Source organism: Trachurus japonicus, unplaced genomic scaffold, assembly GCF_045865225.1.
Source record: "Trachurus japonicus isolate A0001 unplaced genomic scaffold, Traja_1.0 AP030148.1".
Classification (NCBI taxonomy): domain Eukaryota; kingdom Metazoa; phylum Chordata; class Actinopteri; order Carangiformes; family Carangidae; genus Trachurus; species Trachurus japonicus.
In genome coordinates, this window is record NW_028220281.1 from 70,406 (window position 1) to 76,663 (window position 6,258).

General features: G+C 44.3%; 1 pseudogene; it reads left to right on the forward strand.

Moving 5' to 3' along the window:
- Window positions 1–2,368: 2,368 nt before the first annotated feature.
- Window positions 2,369–3,133, forward strand: LOC146960648 (uncharacterized; annotated as a pseudogene).
- The last annotated feature ends 3,125 nt before the right edge of the window (window positions 3,134–6,258 follow it).

Here is a 6,258-nt window from a genome sequence, read left to right on the forward strand (position 1 = left end):
TAACTTCTTGCTACTGAATTCAGATAAAACTGAGGTCATCGTGTTTGGACCTAAACATCTCAGGGACACTTTCTCTAATCAGATCGCTACTCTAGATGGCATCACCCTGACCCCGAGTACAACTGCGAGGAACCTTGGAGTCATTTTTGACCAGGACCTTTCCTTTAGCTCCCACATAAAACACGTGACTAGGACCGCCTTCTTCCATCTGCGCAGTATCACTAAGATTAGGAATATCCTCTCCCAGAGTGATGCTGAGAAACTGGTGCATGCATTTATCACTTCTAGGCTAGACTACTGCAACTCTCTCCTGTCAGGATGTCCGAAAAACTCTCTAAAGAGTATCCAGCTGGTCCAGAATGGAAGAGAATGGAAGAGAAAACACCTCTCTCCCACTTTAGCTTCTCTCCACTGGCTTCCTGTAGGATCTAGAATAGACTTCAAAATCCTTCTGCTGACTTATAAGGCTCTTAATGATAAAGCTCCATCCTATCTGAAAGAACTAATCATTCCTAACTGTCCTACCAGAACACTCCGCTCCCAGAACGCAGGTCTGTTATGGCGCATTTCCACTAGCACGGCTCGGCTCGATACGGCTCGGCTCGATACGGCTCGGCTCGGTTTGGTTGTGTTTCCATTACAACTGAGTATCACTAGTGCCGCCGTGACGTCATTTACACGGCGCCGAGCAACGCTCTAAACTCTGTAAATATATAACTTTAGCAACATTTGAAACATTTTCAGGCGAGAAAGTAGTCGTTTAGATCCCCAACGTGTTGAAAAACTGACAAAATACCAGCTGTTTACAATTTTGTTTCAACGAAGTCGGCGTTACTAAAGCTAGCCGTAGTGAGCAACGCACTTCCGGTTATTTTCACAAAATAAAACACCTGTTGCCTTTTATCATAAGGAAAGCCATTACGATAGAACTGGTGCTTTTACTTTGTAAACAGGAAGTGAACCTACCCTCGCTGTAGCTAGCTTTAAACCGCCGTTTTGACTGCTCTCGTCCCGTTAACGGCATTTAATTTTCAATATGCCTTACCGGAGAGTCTTGCCAGCTCTGAGATCGGCCTGGTTCATTGTAAAACATTTATTTATTGATGTAATGTGGTGTTTTCTGTGCGTACAGAACCCAAGGCAGTGCTGCTCTTCTTTCTAACCACAAACAAACTGCTGCTACAGCCACAATTGTTAGATTTAATCAATGAGACCAACATTTAAGAGTTTAACCAGCCGGTGGTAAACCTCTAAAAAGCCATCGGGGAAGTTAATTAGCGGTCTGTTCTCCTCGGGGTGACGGTGGTAGGCTGGCCGGCGGAGCACGTCAGGAGCCGGGCTGCTGCCTCTGTGATGTCGCGGTCGCTGCTCGGACCTGGAGCTTCACTTCTCCGAAAAACATCGGGGCAAACTTCTAAACAGCCGTCGTTTGGATAAACTAACCGCACATGGGGATCTAAACAGTTACTTTCTCGCATGAAAAAATATTAAAACTTAATAAAGTCACGTAATAACAGAGCCAGTCTAAATATTAGAAATTCTCTGGTAATAACAGCTTCAGCAGGAACATTTCTGTTGTCGGTCGTCGAGTGGTTATGACGCTTCCAGTGACGACACTCATCGGCCAATCAGTGGAAGGCAGTCGGCTGACGTCACGTTTTAGTAACGCTTCGGCTCGCTTGGAACCAGGGCTGAGGTGATACCAAAACTGTACCCGGTTGCTGGTACTGCGTGCTAGTGGAAACACGCAATAGCGCGCCGAGCCGTGCCGTACCGAGCCGAACCGTGCTAGTGGAAATGCGCCATTAGTGACTCCCAGTACCTCTAAAAACAGACTGGGAGGTAGAGCCTTCAGTTACCGGGCTCCTTTACTGTGGAACCAGCTCTCTCCATGGGTCAAAGAGGCAGACACTCTAACTACATTTAAGTCTAGACTTAAGACCTTCCTTTATGACAGGGCTTTTAGTTAGGGCTGGTTCAGGTAGCTCTGAACCATTTTATAGCTACGCTGCTATAGGCTTAGACTGCTGGGGACACATCTGGTCACACAGAGCCCTCTCCTCTCCCCTCCTCTCCCCTCCACTCCTCTCCCCACCCCTCCTCTCCTCAGTATATTTTTGAACTGTCATTTTCTGTTGTACTTTGTAGTTTGGCCTTGGTGTCTCGCACTCTCTCTGTGTTTCCGCAGATCCACCGGAGCTCCATCTCTCTGTACCAGCCGCCGCCTGCATCGCCCCCCCTCCCCCCCTTTCCCCTGTTGCTAGACCGGCCTCCCCTCCCTTCCCATGGACCACCCAGTCCTCCCATCGAGCTGGCCAGCTCTCCCCGGCTATACAAATAAAATTGCCTTGCCTTGCCTTGCCTTTTCTATGGCATTCTTGGGGCGATATATTACAACCACTTTCTTCTCCTCAATGAGTCCATTTACATACTCCTGATGGAATCAATAAGCAAGAAAAGCAGAAAAGCTACTCTTGAACTTATGTTCCCAGATGGGTCATCTTTATGGTAAGAGATATGAAACTGCAAACGTGCATCTACTAGTACACTTGGCAGACAGTGTCAGAGCCCTTGGACCATTATGGACCCATTCCTGTTTTCATTTTGAAGACAAAAATCGTTATTTGTTGCGGCTCATTCATGGATGATTAATGCTGTAAAGCTAGTACAATCTCTGCCTTCATTTGCACAAACTGTAAAACCAAAATTTGCCATAGCAGAATTTTATGCAAGAATGTCAAATGATTACAGTTTCTGTTCAGAGAGCAACAAAATCTCCAGGGGAACTTTAATTGGAGCGTGGAGTTACCGTCAACTTGAAGGAAATCATCTGTCTGCATTACAGAAATATGCTGGACATCCCATTCAGAATAATTTAGTCAGGGCGTTTAACAGAGCTCAAGTTGGAAAAGCCCCGCTTACTTCCAGGAGCTACAAGAAAGGCATACGACGTAACAATTACACTGTTGTGTTTTGGAATGGGGAGGAAAAAAAGTATGGTCAAGTAGAGTTCTTTTTGACTAGTGAGGAACTTGGTCACAACTCTAAACTGGCCATTGTCACTGAATTTGAAAGTGCAGGTTTCCATTTGTTGCAAGACAGTGTGACAAACGGTACAGTGGGAGCCACATAGAAATTCCCCTGCCATGCTGCTGCCATGCTGTTCCCATGCTGTTCCCATGAGAGTTCCAGCAGAGCTCCAGCAAAGTCCCAGCAGCTGGAGTGACCCCCTCCTTTTCCTGGGTGTGACTAGTTTTTACTGGAACTCCACCCATTCAATGAAATACATGACATGACCAGGAGATGGCGCTTCTCTCACAGAACAGTACATATCGCCAGAGGCAGCATTTAAAGTGCCGCCGCTGGTGGTGAGTGGAAATTCACATAATTCATAGAACCACGAGTACATGTTTGATTTAAGAAGTGAAATTATAACAGACCTAGCTACTGGAGATGCGCTGGCCACTGTTTTATCTGGAAATGAATTGTTGTAGCTAATAATACCTACTGTCAATTTTTTTTATCACAATTTATTTACTGTGATTCTACATTTAAATAGGAAAAAATAAGGGAGTGATGAAAGCCTTTTTAAGATGTTTGCAGTTGCAGGTATTCAGTGCATGCCTTCAACCAGGGAATTAGCATTATCATTGCTCAATCTTTTGTTTGCCCTAATGGGCCACCTATTGGTCACCCATTGTCACACAAATCGCACAGAGCCTGCAATGGAGCTAGCTGTTCAACTTTGAAGGAGGACCGGGGGAGGGGAGGTTATGTTGGAAGGGTAGCTGGACCAGACTCTCTCCTGAGCAACAACACACTCCAAACCCCTGAACATTCACACCTGCTCCAGAGCATTACCATCTCCAAGAATCCCCCACCGCTTTGACTATGAATTGATTAGAAAATGAGCAGGTATTTCCTTAGAAGGTCCTGCTTTAAACATTTTTATTTTCATTATTATCTATCTTACAAAAAATATTGTAATTTTGCAACAGTGCTTCATGGCAGAGGTTAGGAAAGGCACATGTGGCAAGGTGAACAGGGTCCAGGGCGGGCTTCGAACCCCAGACTCTCGGGTAACAGTCATGTGCGCTAACCATTTGGCCAAAGGGACATCCCCTTGGCCAAATAGCCAGGGCGCATGATCAATAGGAGGCATAGTGACAGGACCCTCAACTGTCACACACACACACACACACACACACACACACACACACACACACACACACACACACACACACACACACACAACCTAATGTGGTTACAGCTCCTCCATATCAGTGCTTATAGAAAGATGATCATGTGTCTGTCTGATCAGCTCTGTCTTGACCTTAAGATCGTGGGTTTGATTCCCATGTTGACAGAGATGGCACAACCCGCAGTAGCTCCCGTGGCCCATTCAAAATTTCCCGAGAGGAAATTTTCTAGTTATTATTATTATTTCACCATTTCCTTTTCATTTAATCTTTTTAATCTGAACCTACATGATTTTAACCAAACTGACTACCTCCTATATTAGACACAGGTGAGCTCACCATGTGCTGTATGGTTTGCACAAAAGCCATTTTGATGTCACTATAACTTGTTTCTCTCAAATAGTTTTCTCTGTGAACTAACTTTTACAACCCCTTGTGTCAAAAGCTGTTCAATGTTTTTAACTGCACAAAGCTGACTGTGTTGACTAATGGATGTTCATGTTATGTTTATGTTTCACAGTTCACTTTTTTTTTTTAAGAAATAGATTATGATTTATGTATATTTTGTTTGTATGTTCCATTGATTGTTTCACTGTTCAAAACCATGATATCTGTTGTTTGCTACATGTTGGCTGATTGAAACAGACTTTATACTATTAAAAATATTTTCAGTGACATTTCTCACCATTCAGTGACTTTGTTATTTTCTTACTTGTGTGTTTACATTTCTTTTAACACTTTAACCATTTCTTTTTCTTAAAATGTTCTTCTGCTGTCAGTTTCCAACAGTATTTGAGTAGACTTTAACTTTTTTCAGTTGTACTGTAGCAATTTCACATTTTCAATGTAAAACACTTAAATTGAATTTTGTAATTTTGTACTACATTGTATTTTGCCTCTTAAACGTTTTGGCTCTTTTTAACCCTTTTAATGCCATCCACCTGATCATTTTTGGAGAAATTATGAGATTATAATGGTTGTGTATTGCACGGAATGTTCGTGTCAGAGCACGTGACATCATCGGTTAGAGTGGGAGAGAGTGAAGAAACATTCTGTATTTTTTGGGAGCGTACCTATGTTCCCCGGGTTCTATGTTCCCCGGGTCCTATGTTCCCCGATCGGGGAACATAGGACCTTTTGTTTTAAAAAAGGTCCTATGTTCCCCGTTTTTTCCAAAAAAGCTCCTATGTTCCCCGGTTTGTATGGAACCGGGGAACATAGGACCCTTTATTTAAAAAGAAGGTCCTATGTTCCCCGGTTCCATACAAACCGCTGTTGCCGGGGAACATAGGACCTTCTTTTTAAAAAAGGGTCCTATGTTCCCCGCTGTTGCCGGTTGACACACACGCACGTTTTAAGACATGCGTACAGATGTGATACAGTCAGTGGAAGCTTAATAAATAAACACAAAGTCTCCCCCCCGTGTGCAGGTGTGTGTGTGTGTGTGTTGGCGCGTGGTGAGGGCGAGTGAGGGAGAGTTTGTTGGTCTGTCCACACGAGAGACGCCGAGGTGACCACGCCAATCCTCTCCCTCGTCCCGCTTGGCTGCAGACGGACCCGGCCGTGCTGCGTCCAGACGGGCCTTTACAGGGTAACAACACACCATAAATAATCCACTATGATGCTTTGGAATCGCCCCCACACCAGCCGTCCAAACGCCGACTGCCACGGTCCCATTAATGCACCTGTGCGCATTACGCACACAACTTACGGCAAAAAAAAACAAACAAAACATTCATTCATTCATTCATTACAGGTCCGCACATCCCCGTGCGCAAACGCCAAGGATAATTGATCATGAAAAAAACCTGGGGAGCAAAGCTGCAAATCAACGAGCCCATAGCTCCAACAGACTATAGGCAAAACCCAGTGGATCACTACAAGTTGTTGCAACTTTGGGGAATTTCCTCCGGATAAAAAAGGCTTACAAACAGGGACCAGGACAGCTTTATAATATGCACAAAGATCCAAAGGAAACGAAAGGTAAAGAAAAAACAAACAAACAAACAAAAAAAGCAACAGCACGAAGTAGTTCAAATGTGTGTTTTACGCATGCCTC